This window comes from Rhinoraja longicauda, chromosome 3 (genome assembly GCF_053455715.1).
Source record: "Rhinoraja longicauda isolate Sanriku21f chromosome 3, sRhiLon1.1, whole genome shotgun sequence".
NCBI classification, from domain to species: Eukaryota; Metazoa; Chordata; class Chondrichthyes; order Rajiformes; family Arhynchobatidae; genus Rhinoraja; species Rhinoraja longicauda.
This window is the reverse complement of record NC_135955.1, coordinates 21,759,924-21,778,202: the sequence shown is the minus strand read 5'-3', so window position 1 is coordinate 21,778,202 and position 18,279 is coordinate 21,759,924.

The window sequence follows — 18,279 nt, the reverse complement described above, 5'->3', positions numbered from 1 at the left end:
ATGGAGGAGGTGTGTCATTGCACCACACAATTAATTTCAGGAAATGACCTCCGTAGTGCCTGATTTCTGGGTCTTACTTATCCTAAACAAAATTCAATTGTCTGAATGTGCGAGCATTTCCTGGCCCCATTATATCTGGGTAACGATATACAGCTGACATGTTTTAGGCCTATTCCATCAGTAAATAAATGTTAATAAATTAGTGTTAATAAATAAGACTGGTCTGAAGAAGGGTCTCGGCCCAAAATGTCTCCCATTCCTTCTCTCCAGAGATGATGCCTGTCCCGCTGAGTTATTCCAGCATTTTGTGTCTATCTTCCATTTAAACTAGCATCTGCAGTTCCTTCCTACACAGTCAATAAGTGTTATTCTGACAGCACCAATGAGCATTTATTTTTGGACTTGCAACCACTCGGCATTTGCTCATCCCTTATTTCATTATAATTAAATACTACATGGTTTGTCTTTTATGAACTGAAGTTGCACTACACTGGAGAGCTTTAAATAACTGTTTTCAACAGCAATCAATGATTGGAATGCAAATGCACTCACATATGTTATTCTATCACTTCGTCGATCACAGACAGTCCTGTTGGCGTGCCTTGCGAAAGCAAGCTGAAATTACACTCAGTTTAATGCAGAGCAACAAGAAGAATTTAGAAACTGAATTTGGGGTAACCTCTGAATGTGACTTTTTTTTGGAGTACTGAGCGAGATACAAGGGAAATTAGTAAAATGGTGGACACTGGGACTAACAGTCTCAAAATAACTGTGCTTTCATTGCGTTTGGAATGTTCATTCAGAAAGTGCCAAGGCCATTCAGTTGATTTAATGCAAATATTCAGTTCCTATTTTCTCAAGTCACAGCAACATTATACTCCCATCTTTGATTTTTTACATTTAGATTTAGAGATACAGCGCGGAAACAGGCCCTTCGGCCCACCGAGTCCGCGCCGCCCAGCGATCCCCGCACATTAACACTATCTTACACACACTGGGGACAATTTTTACATATTACACAGTCAATTAACCTACATCCCTGTATGTCTTTGGAGTGTGGGAGGAAACCGAAGATCTCGGAGAAAACCCATGCAGTACAAACTCCATACAGATGGCGCCCATAGTCAGGATCGAACCTGAGTCTCCGGCGCTGCATTCGCTGTAAGGCAGCAACTCTACCGCTGCGCCACCGTGCCGCCCCATGTGTTTACCTGTGATTAATACATTAATATTTTATAGATTAATTTTTCCAAAGATTTATCGTCTGTGGCAGGGTTAGCACATTATCGCTTCCTACAAGGCAAAATCAGGGGCAGCTCAAGCGACAATGAGGCATCACTCTCAGAGGAGCTCAATACCATCCATGCATGTTTCGATGGGCAGAACAATGATGTGCCTTCTCGGGGCCCCATAGTATTGTATTGTATGGTATACGGTTAACATGGTATTGTAATCTCAATCACCAAGGCAGACATCAGAAGATCCTGCAGGATGGTGAAGCCTCGGAAAATGTCTGGACCTTATGGTGTACCTGGTCACTTTCTCAGAACCTGCGTGGACCAACTGGCTGGAGCATTTGCGGACATCTTCAACCTCTTGTTACTGAGGTTTGAAGCACCCCCCCCCCCCCCCCGTGCTTAAAAGGCTATCAATAACACTGAAGAGCCCTAGAAGAGTAAGGTGATATGACTCAGTAACCACTGACTGGTGGCACACATCCGTGATGATGAAGTGAAGGTTGGTTATGGCAAATATTAACTCCCACCTTAGCAAAAACCTAGACCCACCACAATAGGCCTACCACCACAATACATCAATGGGATGAGACCTCGCTGGCCCTCCACTCTGCATTGGACCACTTGTACAATAAAAACACATACGTCAGTCAGTTGTTCATCGACTACACCTTGGTGTTCAACACCATTATCTCTTCCAAACTTGTTACCAAGCTCAAAGAACTGGGTCTTTGCATATCCTTTTGTATCTGAATCCTCAACTTCCTCACCAACAGAACACAATCGGTACAAATTGGAATAACACTTCATCCTCGATGGCCATGAGCACAGGGCACCTCAAGGTTACATGTTCAGTCCACTGCTTTACTCACTCTATACCCATGACTGTATAGCTAGACACAGTTCCAATTCCATCTTCACCATTGCCAGCAACACCACCATCATTGAATGAATTACGGATAATGATGAGTCAGAGTACAGGAGGGAGATTGCTTTAATAGAGCCAGAGCAACAATCTTGCTTTCAACATCAGCATGAGCAGAAGGTGATTGTTGACTTTAGAATAGGAAGGTCAAGGACCCACAAACCTGTTTTCATCGATGGGTCGGTGGTGGAGAGAGTCAATGTCCTGGGCAAGCACATCTCTGAAGATCTGTCCTGGACCCAGCACATTGAGGGCATCAAAAAGAAGTCCATCATTGCCTCTACTTCCTTAGAGGTTTGAGGAAATTAAGTATGTTGACAAATACTCTACTGAACTTCTACAGGTGTACGGTAGAGAGCATATTGACTTGTTGCTTCATGGTCTGGTTCGGTAACTCAAATGTTCAGGAGTGAAGAGATTACAAAAAGTGGCGAACACTACCCAGTCCATCACTGGTACTGACCTCCCCACCATCAAAGGGGTCTATGAGAAACACTGCCTCAAAAACATGGCCAGTATTATCAAGGATCTTCACATTTCACTCCTGCCATAAGAAAGAAGGTATGGGAGTCTTAAAAATGTGACCTCCAGGTTCAGGGACAGCTTTTTCCTGACCCATCAGGTATTCAACATTACAAATACCAACTAAACTTTGAACTACGAACTGCCTTGGTTGCATTAGGGACTTTGGGCCTTCATTTTAATTTGTTATTTGATTTCATATTGGTTTTTTTATTCATTGAATTCCCTTTTTTAGTTAGTCTGACAATAGACAATAGACAATAGGTGCAGGAGTAGGCCATTCAGCCCTTCGAGCCAGCACCGCCATTCAATGCGATCATGGCTGATCACTCTCAATCAGTACCCCGTTCTTGCCTTCTCCCCATACCCCCTCACTCCGCTATCCTTAAGAGCTCTATCCAGCTCTCTCTTGAAAGCATCCAACGAACTGGCCTCCACTGCCTTCTGAGGCAAAGAATTCCACACCTTCACCACTCTCTGACTGAAAAAGTTCTTCCTCATCTCCGTTCTAAATGGCCTACCCCTTATTCTTAAACTGTGGCCCCTTGTTCTGGACTCCCCCAACATTGGGAACATGTTTCCTGCCTCTAATGTGTCCAATCCCCTAATTATCTTATATGTTTGAATAAGATCCCCCCTCATCCTTCTAAATTCCAGTGTATACAAGCCTAATTGCTCCAGCCTTTCAACATACGACAGTCCCGCCATTCCGGGAATCAACCTAGTGAACCTACGCTGCACGCCCTCAATAGCAAGAATATCCTTCCACAAATTTGGAGACCAAAACTGCACACAGTACTCCAGGTGCGGTCTCACCAGGGCCCGGTACAACTGTAGAAGGACCTCTCTGCTCCTATACTCAACTCCTCTTGTTACGAAGGCCAACATTCCATTGGCTTTCTTCACTGCCTGCTGTACCTGCATGCTTCCTTTCAGTGACTTTCAGTCTGCTATGTAATCTATTGAGTACTATGTTTACACACCTGTTATGTGGCTGTGTAAGAATTTAATTGTTCTCTTACAGTATATATGACAGAACACTCTTGACTCTCTTTACTCTTGACGTGAGGTTGTATGGAGAATTCATAATTTCCATGTATTCCAGGGATTGTATTATGGGAAATTAGGCAGCATCCTAATGTGATACAATACCTACAACAGGATTTAGCAGCAATTCATTGAGCCAATCATCATGTGATCAACATGGAAATTATGAATTTTCCATATGACTTCACGTCAAAAGTAAAGAGAGTCAAGAGTGTTCAACTGTCAACTCCCTAGCGTTTGAGGCTCATTGAGGAGGCGCTGTGAACTGTTTTGTATGTGCTGTTATGTTTACGTGCTACTGTATGTTTCATTTTTTCCTTAGTACCTAATCAGATGTACAGCACTTAGGTCAACGTGGGTTGTTTTTAAATGTGCTATACAAATAAAATTGACTTGACTTGACTTGATATATACCAAAAGAGAACAATTAAATTCTTACATCGTCTGAATACTCATCCATACTCGTCTGAATGGATTGTCCATATAAGAGACAAAAGCTGAAGGACCATTGAGGGTAGATCCAAAACCAACTGCTGCAATGATTAATTTAGGCTGTTGCTGGTTTAATTTAATTGTTCATGTGGAAGAGCCACAAATGGTTCTAAAAGTCCATCTGTTATAAAGATTTCAATAACAGCCTTATTTACCTACTAATACCGTTCCCAAGCAACATTTTCAGAGTAACTAAGAAAGCTCCCTGACAGAAACATTCACTTCTAAATCTAAGCCGACTGCTTCTTGAAAGTTGTGTAAGAAAATAACTGCAGATGCCGGTACAAATCGAAGGTTTTTATTCACAAAATGCTGGAGTAACTCAGCAGGTCAGGCAGCATCTCAGGAGATAATTAATGGGTGATGTTTCCAGTCGAGACCATTCTTCAGTCTGAAGAAGAGTCTCAACTCGAAACGTCACCCATTCCTTCTCTCCTGAGATGCTTCTTGAAAGTTAATTTCTTGACAGAGGCAGCTCCAGAAGGCTGCTTAAAATATTTAACCTGATTGATGCTGGTGAAATGCTGATTGATTTGTTATTGTGCTTTTGGAATGCATGTTATATTTACTTGCTTCTAGTCCTGGGGAATCATACCGATTATTTATCCCTGCAGAAATGTTCTCTTCAGTCTTATTCTGCACCTTTGGATATAAATGATCTAATCTGGCAGATTTGTTAGTCATGCATTCCCTGAACCCAGTACCTCTATTACGCTGACTCTAATATCCTCTGGGACATTAGATGTGAGATGGTTTCATTGTCTCTCAGGAGTCATTCAATGCATTTATTTAACATTAATTTTATATTTTAAAGTATTACCTTTAATTCAAATGTCATTGTTATTTTTCACAGCTCTATCCTCTATCTAATTTACTTTTTACTTACATGATACTTGAAGATTTATTTGTGCCGTTCTTAACATCCTAGGCACATCAGCTCATCTGTGTGCTTAAAACACAAACCTGTTGGAGCAGATTCTTAAAGTTCCTTTGTATTCCCACATAAACTGCATATGCATATTGATTGATTGCAAGATATAGCATGGAAACAGGCAGGTCCCTCAGTCCATCCCGAACATCAGTCACCTGCTCACACTAATTCTGTTATCAGAATAAAAGGGCGTGCCTTTAGTAAGGAAATGAGGAGGAATTTCTTTGGCCGAGGGGGGATCTTATTGAAACATATAAAATTCTTAAGGGGTTGGAGAGGCTAGACGCGGGAAGATTGTTCCCGATGTTGGGGAAGTCCAGAACCAGGGATCACAGCTTAAGGATAAGGTGGAAGTCTTTTAGGACCGAGATGAGAAAACATTTCTTCACACAGAGAGTGGTGAGTCTGTGGAATTCTCTGCCACAGAAGGTAGTTGAGGCCAGTTCATTGGCTATATTTAAGAGGGAGTTAGATGTGGCCCTTGTGGCTAAAGAGATCAGGGGGTATGGAGAGAAGGCAGGTACAGGTTACTGAGCTGGATGATCAGCCATGATCATATTGAATGGCGGTGCAGGCTCGAAGGGCCGAATGGCCTACTCCTGCACCTATTTTCTATGTTTCTATGTATCTCTCTTGCTTCCATGACCTTTAATTGTCTTGCATGAAAAAAAATCTGTCAATATAAAATTTAAATTTTCAGTGAACCTTTGGAGAAAGAACTCAATTTTTCATGCTTCCTCTCACCAGTTTTAACGTTATACCCCATATATTAGTTTCTAAATCAAAACTAGCTCATCTGAAAGTGACATCAAGAAATGAACCCCTTAAGCCTATTCTGCTGTTCAATAAGATTATGGTTGATTTTGCTGCCTAATACCACTGATCCAAATCCCATAAAAAAACTTTAGTTCAGTCACAAACCTAAAATCACTAACTAAAATCACTGAAATTAATTAGTATTTGTGGAAGGAGTTCCAACTTTTCCTAGCTTGATCCCATTGTAAGTGCATTCCTGAAAAACTTGCCTCTAATTATTAAATTATGCCTCCAATCTTGGATTTCCCACAAAATCCTCCAATCTTTTGGAGTAAATATCTTGAAAGTTTCAATAAAAAGTTCTCCATTGTGCTTCTAATTTCCAAAATATTCTGATATGATCCACCACAGAGCCTGGAGTAGGTTGGTGTAAGGCTTCAGTCTTGCTGAGAGTGCTTGTGCTGAAAAGTGAAAACAACAGAAAAACACTCAACGGGTCAGGTTGCATTTGTGGAGAGCGAAACAGGATGAAAACTTAGTTCAAAGACCTTTCTCAGAACTGGAAAAGTGAGAAAATAAGTTCGCTTTCAATTACAGGGAGTGTAGGGGAGTGATTTATAGCCAAAGGAAATATCATTACTGGGGTGAAGTTAGGGCGGCTTTGGTGATGTTATTGATGCAGGTGATAAAATAACGAGGGCAGTTCAAGAGAGAAAAGTACAAAGGAACTGCTACAGATAGATAACCTGCAGCAGAAATGATCAATCCTGATACAAACAAAGTGAGTTAGCTTAAATTTTTATGTTAAATATTAAACTCCAACGGCAGGTATCTGCCAGTTAGAAGATGAAGTGCTGATCCTCAAGTCTATGTTGAGTTTCATTTAAGCATTGCAGGAACTCACAAACAGTGAGGCCATGGCGAAGGTGAATGGAGAATTACGTGACAGGCAACCAGAAACACAGGGTTATCTTTCGGACTGAACGGAGATACAGTATCTTACAAAGCTGTCATCCATTCTGCATTTGGTTTGTCCAGTAGAGAAGGGAGCACATTGTGAGGCCTGAATGCAAATTCCTTTTTGGAAAAAAAAGTGAAATGGTTTACAAAAAAAGAGCACAAAGTGCTGGAATAACTCAGAGGGACAGGCAGCATCTCTGGAGGATAGACACAAAATGCTGGAGTAACTCAGTGGGACAGGCAGCATCTCTGGAGGACATGGATAGATGACGTTTCAGGTTAGGGCCCTTCTTCAGACGCTATCTTTGTGCTGTTCACGAGAACAGAGGGAGATTGCACAGCCAAGGGAAATAAATAAAACACGATCAAGGGCTGTAGATGAGGAATTGCAGTTAGAAATGAAAGAAAATTTCTCAGAAGCTGAACATCCTCCTGCTGGTGAAAGAAATTCCAGTGTTTCAAGCGATAACTGTGGAGCAGCGGAGATGGCTCTGACTATTTCTCATAAGACATCTCGTGATTGTGTGGATCGGTTTACCAAAGAGAGCTGTTATCCCCTTATTGAAATGTCTATTTATCCACTGAACAATATTTACAAGTCTTTTTAGAGTAATCAGTTATATAATTATATGGAATTTTAGGCTCCTTTATTGACTTCTTGAATTATTGAGCATCAATTCAAACAGACTTTATAAAGGAATCATTATTTACACTACATTTGCATTGGCATCAGAACTAGCTAGTACAAAGGGTTTTAAAAATACTCCAGCGTTATGGAAGTTTTATACTACAAATATGCTTATGATCTGCATAAGCTGCTTAATGTGCATGCCAACTGTGACTATGAGCAAAAGGCTGGTATCATAATGTTGAGGCACTGTGAACACAGCAGGAAGGGAATAATAAATTGTGATTACTGTAAATTAGAAAAGAGCAAGCAGACAGAACTCAAGGACTGCCTGCCTCATGCAGCCTGTCAGTGTGGTCACCTGGCACCAATATGCCCAAGGGCTGTATGAAAGCTGGGAGCAGTGAGAAATTGGGATGTTCTCAAGCAGCTCAGTCACATGTAAAAGCAAGAACAGAAGCTGTGAGGCTCCACACCAACAGAGAGGTCAGTGAAACAATTTTTGTGAGAGACTACACTGATGAGTAAAATGACAAAACTTTATAATCCAACAAGATGTGCCTTCTGTGAAATGAAGACAATTCTCCTGCTGAATAACTTTCTTGCTTCCTCCTAAGAGACTCGCGGAACTGGTGATCTATTGAGAAATCAGAGCATTGTCCACTTACTGTAACAATCAGAATGAATGTCCAGAACTCTATTACAGCAACCAAAAGATTGCTTGCTTTAAAAATCATTGCTGAAAGTTCACACAACAAAAAAAGTTATGAAATAGCAAGAAGCTTTCTCTTCATTTAAAAGGAAAACCAGGTTATCTGTTGTTTGTTTTATCTCCACCAAGAGACCAGCTTAAAGCCATATCCAGCATCAGATTCAGCTTGGATTTTCTTTGTATCTGCACTGAGGAAAATCACAATGGCAAAGAAGCCATCGAAATGTACCATAATAAAAATAACAATTTATCTCCCTTTGAGTTGTGTTAAATGCTTCCTATTAGAATAATACTGGAAGTCTAGATTAGATCTGACCAGAGCAGGTAATAAAAAATAAGCTTTATGGCCAATTAAAATAATTCTCATGTTTACACAAGATAATGTATGTTGATTTATAGCAATTTCTTGTGCTCTGATATTTTCTCTCTATGAGCAGGAAGGTTGCAAGAGATTGAAATATGATATGCACACACATTCTGTTTCATGATGCCTCCTTTATTGCTGGAAGACAAAATCTGACAGAAATGTTTTATTTTTATCAGGCTACCTTGATATGGCTACCAATAAGAAATGTGACAAAAATGATTGAACTACTTACTTTCATAAATTTGAAACTGGTCCTCACTTTGAATAACCTGGTTTCCAAAAGACTATTATTTCCACAAAATGCTGGAATAACTCAGCAGGACAGGCAGCATCTCTGGAGAGAAGGAATGGGTGACGTTTGTGGTACATGACATCATGGAGATGATGTGTAGGAAAGAACTGCAGATGAAGGGTCTCAACCCGAAACATCACCCATTCCTTCTCTCCAGAGATGCTGCCTGTCCCCATTAGTTATTCCAGCATTTTGTGTCTACCTTCGATTTAAACCAGCATCTGCAGTTCTTTCCTACACATGATGCCATGTACCAGAAAATGTACATTAAATAGTCAAAAGGCTTCCGTGATTAGGATGTGTATTATTGACCAATAAGTTGGAAGTAGAACAGGGGTTGAAGCAAATATTTTATTGTAGTGCAAGGTTAATTTTCTCAGAAACCAAAGCCTATTTAAATAGAGGAAATGGAACTTAAGATAGTATCCACAGCAAACTGCTCCCAATAAACACAATAATTTCACCAGAAAATATAGTGCGGAAGACATTTTCATACAAATTGTGCATAAATAATCAATCTCAGTTGCTTGCACCAAAGAAATCCTCAGGCTTGATTGACAAAGGAATTACCCATTCTTCTCCACCTCTAAGAATAACTGTAGCTATAATCAGGCTTTCAAATAGTATATTGTGCCAATACTTCTCACACAAGCTCTAAGCAATCGTTGAGAGCATTGTTCCACTGGACTGTTATTTAAATCACCAATTAATTTGGATGGGCACTGGGATTTACAGAAGAAATTATGACGTACAAGATGAACTTTCAACGTACTGGTTCATTTAAAAAAATACATTGTTATCAATTCTGATTGCATGTCACTGAGCTGAAACAATACATTTATGTTTTCTCCCCAATTATGTTATTGGACTTGCAGAGCGTTCCTAGTGTCTTTTTTTAATTTCAGATTTCCAGAATCCACGGTATATTTAATTTATTTAGTTTATTTAAGTTTAATCATTTAGCTTCTATCATCATGCCATCTCTGCAACTTCAAACTCATTTGTTTTCTCTCTACCAACTCTGTTCAGGAAATTAGACTGTACTGGGATGATCTCAAGTGAGTTTATACTCACTATTTTGAGTACAAAACTCAAAACCATGTTTCATACTGTATCCCTGTTTCACTGGCCTCCTCCAGTGCCATAGTGAGGCCCACCGGAAATTGGAGGAACAGCACCTCATATTTCGCCTGTGCAGTTTGCAGCCCAGTGGTATGAACATCGACTTCTCCAACTTTAGATAGTTCCTCTGTCCCTCCCTTCCCCTCCTCCTTCCCAGATCTCCCTCTATCTTCCTGTCTCCACCTATATCCTTCCTTTGTCCCGCCCCCCTGACATCAGTCTGAAGAAGGGTCTCGACCCGAAACGTCACCCATTCCTTCTCTTCCGAGATGCTGCCTGACCCGCTGAGTTACTCCAGCATTTTGTGAATAAATCCCTGTTTCATTTGGTGTTTTGGTCTAGGAGTTGAAAATGTTAACTTGATTTCTTTAGTTTAGTGATACACTGTGGAAACAGCCCCCAGCCCACCGAGTCCGCGCCGATCAGTTCTATCTTGCACATTAGGGCCAATTTATAGAAGCCAAGTAACCTCCACACCCGCGCATCTTTGGAATGTGGGAGGAAACAGGAGCACCCGGAGAAAACCCACGTGCTCACAGGGAGAACGTGCAATCTCCATACTGGTAGCACCCCCAGTCAGAATCGAACCCAGATCTCTGGCGCTGTGAGCCATTGTGCCACCATATTTCTAAGGCTGCTGTCTGATCTGCTGAATATTTCCAACATTTTCTGTTTGGATCTACAGCATCTGCAGTTTTATTATTTTATTTTCAGATATCATTTTCAGTCTCTGCTGTGTGAACCGAATTCAGTCAGAAGGGGAACATTGCGCAGCTAAGCCTCCCGATGAAGAATTGCAAAATTTGCTATGTCTTGTGCATTTGACAGATAACACCAGGTTCCTTGATCTTAAGTGTAGATGTGTAGATATTGGGCAAAGAAACAATCAGATGTAGTTTTGATGAGCTCTGCAATCAAAGATCTTTCTGACGTGCCTTGTCACAGCTGCAGGATGAATAGTATCCATTCACCAGCACAAGCATTTGTAACGTCGAGTGGAAAAGGCAAGAGATAAAAATGATAAGATCAAAACACCAAAGGTACCAGGGATGTAATGTAAAACAAGCTTTTGAGTTACAAACCAGGTCTTGACATCACCCTTATACATGAAAATGACGTCCTATCCCTGTAATACTAATATTTCATTGAAATACAAGCCTCACTGAATAAAGGTAAAAATAACTGAATTATTGTACAAAGGAGCATTTTCCTATTGACTTCAGTTTTAGATGTGGATTACATTGGCTAAATTATCATATTTTGTTAATGTTTTCACCTTTAGGACAAAATACTTGCTCCCTATCCTCTGAAACTCCTTTATTTTCCAATTAACTCAAGAATGAACAGCAGAATATAAATAATATTTTAAATTAACATTTGACTGTATATGGAGATACACAATTCTGAGCTACTCTTTGAAAACTGAAAATATTTGCAACAGTCCACTTGCTAACCTTTGAATTGATAGAGCCATAGAGCTATACAGCAAAGAAACAGACTCTATGGCCCAAACCCTTCATGCCACACAAGTTACTTAACCAAGCTAATCCCACTTGCTTAGTGCCTGGCCATATTTCTCCCCACCTTTTCTATCCATAAAACTGTCAAAGTGGTCTATAAAATGTATTTGTATCCACCTACACTCTTTTATCTGACAGCTTGTTCCACGTATCACCACCTTCTGTGTGAAAAAGTTGCCTCACAGGTTCCTTTTACATCTTTCCCCCTTTCACCGTAAGCATATGCCCTCTAGTTTTAGACTCCACTACCCTGGGGAAAAGACTGTGGGCAGTCACCTTATCTATCCACCTCAATAAAGTCACCCCTCAGCTTCCTCCACTTCAGGGAAAAAAACCCTAACCTATCCTTATAACTAAACCCAAGAGACCTTTTAACATCTTCATAAATCTGTTTTGCACCCTTTCTAGTTTGATGACATATCTCCTACAGCCAGGCGACCAGACTGTACACAGTATTGCAAATGTGGCCCTATAATTGCCTTGTACAGATGTAACATAACGTCCCAATTTCTGTACTCAATGACCAATGAAGGCAAGCATGCCACAGATCTACTTCACCACCCTGTTCACCTTTGTTGGCACCTTCAGGGAACTGTGTATCTGTAAGATGTTGAGCCTTTTTACAGAAATGAAGTAACAATGCTGGAAAACTATAGTGAGTGCAAAATACAACCAGACATTTTTGCTTAAACCACATTACAATGTGTAATTATGCTGTGCAGAAATACCATTGTTCAAGAACAACAACCTCTTTGCACAAAAAGGAATCATGAAGCAGAAATGTATAATACAGAAGGAGGCCTGTGGTTTCTTTCCTTTCCTCCTCTCCTTCTTTCCTCCTTTCCACCTTTCCTTCCATCCAGAGATGCTGCCTGACCTGCTGAGTTATTCCAGCATTTTGTGTCTATTATCGGTTGTTCCATTAGAAGGATGAGAGGAGATCTTATCGAAACGTATAAGATTATTAAGGGGTTGGACACGTTAGAGGCAGGAAACATGTTCCCAATGTTGGGGGAGTCCAGAACCAGGGGCCACAGTTTAAGAATAAGGGGTAGGCCATTTAGAACTGAGATGAGGAAAAACTTTTTCAGTCAGAGAGTTGTGAATCTGTGGAATTCTTTGCCTCAGAAGGCAGTGGAGGCCAATTCTCTGAATGCATTCAAGAGAGAGCTAGATAGAGCTCTTAAGGATAGCGGAGTCAGGGGGTATGGGGAGAAGGCAGGAACGGGGTACTGATTGAGAATGATCAGCCATGATCACATTGAATGGCGGTGCTGGCTCAAAGGGCCGAATGGCCTCCTCCTGCACCTATTGTCTATTGCCTATTGTCTATCCATTCCCGCTGAAAATAACCTTGGACGAATCCCATTTTACAGTTTATTATGTGATCATTCAGGCACGATGTAATGTGATGATAGTTTTTCACTCCACTACCCTTTCTGGCAGTAGGTTTCAGACCCATGCCACTCTTTAAGTGAAAGTATTTACTCCAAATCCCACCTGATCTAGTTATTAACTTAAATCCAAGTCCAGCAGTTATCATTATTAAGAGTCACTCTGATAAATAGGTTTGGATTTAAACTGCATCTTCCTTCAGTTCAGGATGGCCTGAAACACCTTGCAGCTAAAGTCCCATTGATACCTCCAACAACACCAAGTCCCTCCAGCTTGCTTCACAAATCAATAAAGTCACAGTTAACTTATTAGATCAGCTCAACTTTCTCGCCCTTTCCCTGTGTTTCTTGATCCCTGTGACAGGCTACTCATCTCGCCCTTGAATTTCTGCAATGACTGAATATCCACAAACTCTGGAGCAGACATGTCCAAACATTTAAAACCTGCCCAGAGAAGAACTTTCTGCTTACCTTGGCTCTAAACAATGGTCCCCTTATCATGACACAATACCTCAGTTCCTGACCCTCCTCGTAGGAGAAAAAGACTCGTGGCATCTATCTTTAGACATGGTCACTGTAATAAGGATTTAGAAAGAGAAGTTAGAGGAAAAAATGGAGAAGCAAAGGACACAGATTCAAGGTGATTAGCAAAAGATGATATCAGATGAAAAGTTCACATGGCGCAAACATTGAAAATTTGGAGTGCGTCACTTGACAGAGTTGTGGAGGGAGATGTTATCGTATATTTCAAAATGGTATTAGATTGGTACTTGAAATGCAATTGCTGGTTGACAAAAAAAGGCACAAAGTCAAGTTTACGAAGAGCTAGCATGGACTCAGAGAACTGAATAGTCTTTGGCTGTACTGTTGTCTTCCATGATCTTTAATTCACATAATGTCCTTATTTTGGAAAGGCTATTGCTGCTGCCTTGGAGAAGTCTGATGGTGATCTGGGGGAACAGCAATATATCTACTTCGCACTACTCCTTACTCCACCTTACATCGCACGAAAACAAAATATTCCATGGTGAAGCTTTGTTTTCTATTTAAAAGCCATTTAATTGAGTGTGTGATTACTCAATATTCTGGCAAGGTTAAAACTCTCCAAAGGCACTGGTCTATCACATAAAACAAGCAATAAAACCAGTGGCATTTGTGTCTTTTAAGGCACTAACTACTTAAAGGTTAAAGAGCTGCAGTCTGGAGCCCTGGACTTTTGATTGCCAAGTTATTTTAATGGAGTTTCCAATGCCACTGCTTAACACCTCTCCAGAGAATTCTGTAATGTCCCGTCATATCTGTTAGTCTTGTGTCATGTTCTGTGTTTAGATTCCCATGTCACGTCATGTCCACATCATGTCCACGTCTTGTCCACGTCTTGTCCACGTCTTGTCCACGTCTTGTCCACGTCTTGTCCACGTCTTGTCCACGTCTTGTCCACGTCTTGTCCACGTCTTGTCCACGTCTTGTCCACGTCTTGTCCACGTCTTGTCCACGTCTTGTCCACGTCTTGTCCACGTCATGTCCACGTCTTGTCCACGTCTTGTCCACGTCTTGTCCACGTCTTGTCCACGTCTTGTCCACGTCATGTCCACGTCATGTCCACGTCATGTCCACGTCATGTCCACGTCATGTCCACGTCTTGTCCACGTCTTGTCCACGTCTTGTCCACGTCTTGTCCACGTCTTGTCCACGTCATGTCCACGTCTTGTCCTTAGTGCGGTTCGTCAAGTTAAAATCACTCAGGTCAAGTCTCGTGCTCACTTCCTGTTTTAAGGTGAAACTTACCTCTTATCTCATTTCAGGTCCCTTGACTTCCTGCCATTGTAATTGTCAGCCCCGCCTTGATTGTTTCCACCTGTGTGCCCTTACCTCATGTATATATAGTCCACGCCTCCCTTTGTCCTGTGCCAGTTCGTCTTGTGATTCATGTGCTCTCGGTCATTGATTCGCGACTTACCCGCGTTGTTTCCAAGTTCTTGTCAAGCGTAGTATAGTTAGTGAGTATCCTAGTAAGTATTTTTGTAACTAATGTTTTTGTAGCTAAGTAAGTTTAGGGTTTTGGTTTGTATCGCAGTGTTCTTTAATTTGGAAATTAAAGAACGCCTTTTTTCTCCAAATTGACTCTTGTGTGTGAGTCGTGCGTTTGAGTCCAGTTCCTGTGTGCCTCGGAACCTAACAAATTCCTGATAGTGCATCAACACTCAGCCTTCTGAGGGAGGACAGAAGGATAAACAAGGAGGCACAGAAATTATTCATCAGCAGCACCTTCCTAGATGGTGGCGGTGGAAGGTGAAGGGGAAAGTTGGCGGTTGTGAGTGGTGTGTGAACTCACCTCCCATGCCTCACGAAGCATTCAAAAGTTCCATAACTGACTTGGCAAGCAGTCTGTGGAGACCTCAGTGTGCAGAAGCTGAGGGGGGGTGGGGGGTGGTTTAGGGTCCAGGGATGCTATAGATGATGCCATTGCCAAGGTCGCAGGGTGTAGAAGCCCTGCAGCAGCTAGGAGAGAACGTGAATTGAGAAGATAAGAAATTGCATCTGACTTTGGACCAAGATCAGATTTTTCAGAAACATGGAAGCAGCAAGAGAGTGCTGAAAAATGGTGACTCTCTTTGTGCTTGTATCTTTCTACATGTGGCAATATATACATTAACTAACTGAGGGGGCCAAGTACATCCAATGGTCACCTATCTCTCGGAACCTTCCTAGTTGTTATGTTAAAGGGTAGTGATGTTTACCACCCTTTTATAGATCAACGTGGCTGTGACACCATTCCTTGCACTTCACAGTGATGCATTTACAAGAAATAGATCAATGGAAAATGGAGCCAAGAGGCAAAGGAAAGGTGTGGAAAGAAAATGGACCATGGGTAGATTTTTAGAGAACTTAGGAGGTTATAGCGAGAAAGGAGGTCATCGCGCGGAAGTAAATAAACAGGTACGACGTCTGAATCAGATAAAGTAGCAGCCAATATAAGCAGCATCCAAAAGGATGCTAAAGGAGAAGTGGGAGAAAAAGTCCTAAAGGCAGAGGGGGAGATGCAGATGGAAAGGGTTTCAGGGCAAATAGTTTTGGAGCTGTCAAAAGTGGAGAGAAGAATGAAGTTCAAGTCGAGCGTCCATTGTGATCAGTATTGAGTTATGGGTCACAGAAGCTGCCACTTCAGCCCAACTGGTCATTGGTGACCAAGGCAGGTGGAGATTTTAACAATTAGTGGGAATGTGATGATGGGTGAGCAGAACATTGCATTTGTAGAGATATGGAGAGATTTGGAGTAAGTTAAAAGGGTGTAAAATGAGTGATGACCCTGAAGAAATTTGGAGCATCTGTGTATGGAGGTGAGGATTGATGAGGATGAGTAAGTTGCAAGCGGTTGCATAGAAACATAGAAAATAGATGCAGGAAGAGGCCATTTTGCCCTTTGAGCCAGCACCACCATTCATTGTGATCATGGCTGATCTTCCACAATCAGTAACCTGTGCCTGCCTTCTCCTCATATCCCTTGATTCCACTAGCCCCTAGAGCTCTATCTAACTCTCTTTTAAATTCATCCAGTGGATTGGCCTCTACTGCCTTCCATGGCAGAGATTTCAACAAATTCACTACTCTGGGTGAAAAAGTATTTTCTCATCTCAGTTTTAAATGGCCCCTCCCCTTTATTCTTAGACTGGTTCTGGACTCCCCCAACATTGGGAACATTTTACCTGCATCTAGCCTGTCCCGTCCTTTTATAATTTTGTACGTTTCTATAAGATCCCCTCTCATCCTTCTAAATTCCAGTGAATACAAGCCCAGTCTTTCCAATCTTTCCTCATATGACAGTCCCACCTTCCCGGGGATTAACCTCGTGAACCTATACTGCACTGCCTCAATAGCAAGGATGTCCTTCTTCATATTAGGAGACCAAAACTGCACACAATACTCCTCTGCACTCTCTCCAATGCCTCCACATACTTCCTACAATTGTGCGCCCAGAATTTCTCCAGATGCACCCGTCAAAGTCTTATAGAGCTGCAGGTTTATCTTGTAATCTCCGCCTCTGCTCACAGAGCCAGGATGCTGCCTGCTTGTTATCCACTTACTTAACAAACTATACACATGTACCCAGATTTCTCGGTACATAAAAGATTTCCCTATACATCAAAGTCCAATTCATTGATATATACGAAGGGAAGCTGTGGTGTGAAGAAGGGCCCTGACCCAAAAAGTCACCAATCCTTGTTCTCCAAAGATACTGCCCGACCCACTAGGTTACTCCAGCACATTGTGTCTTTTGAAAATCAGTATCTGCAGCTCCTTGTATCCCTGTCGTCCATTACTGTTCTCTGGAGAACTTGCCTGTAAAATTATTTTCAGTCAACGTTTCAGTAGTAACATCATTTGTACTTTGAGTCATGGGTGACAGCGTAGTGCTCTTAATGAACTCAGCCACTGCAGGAGGATGGGAAATGGATGTGTAGAGGGGTAAAATATGAGTGGAGGGGGGGCATGGGTGGGGGGGGGGGGGGGGGGTGGTGTCAAGGGAGCGACGCATTTGAGTGGGGAAAGGTAACCAGCAGAGGGAACAGAGGATATCTTTGGTAATCTGAAGTAGAGATCTGTGGACTTGAACTGTGGAGTAGTGAAAATCAGGCTGAGAGCTGCAGTTGAGTTGAGAGAAGCTAGGGAATTAGCTAGGGTTGCGATGAGCTAGGAGCCATGATTCAACTTCATATAATTAATGTATTTCTATTAAAATGCAATTGGGCTGAGACAGTGACTACAATTTTAAATATAATAAACAATTTCTCATTCTGCTTTTTAAAATCAGATGTTTGAATACTCTTTAATGAATGTATATGTTGTAAATATCTGTTTGCTGATCAAATTTCCAGCGGTGAAATTTAAAATGTGCTGCACATATTGATGGATGATAGGATGGAGTAACCAGGATGAATCATGCCACACAGTGCCTGGCTCAATGCTGGACTCAAGCTTTCACAAGGAAAGGTGTGCAAAGACTGCAAAACATGCCCCAAATCAAACCGGCTATTGATAATTAAAAAATAGAATTTCTCTGATCTAATTCCAAGTGTCTTGGAGAGAAAGATCGGAGATGTGCCAATCATTTGCAATGGCAAACGATAAAGGGAATGTTTATTGAAGAGAATGGGCTACAGTGAAAGCTTTGAAATGCTGAGTTCTGATGCCGTGGACAGGCAAACTGCTTTCAGTGTGAGCTAACGTGCAAGCATCGAGTCAATAAGAGCGCCAGCAGTGCATTTAAATGGTTTATTTAATGTAGCACGGTGCCTAAGGGTGCCTCACAGAGGTGGTATCAAATGGATTCTGATACTGGAGGCACAAGAAACTGCAGAAGCTGGAATGTTGAGC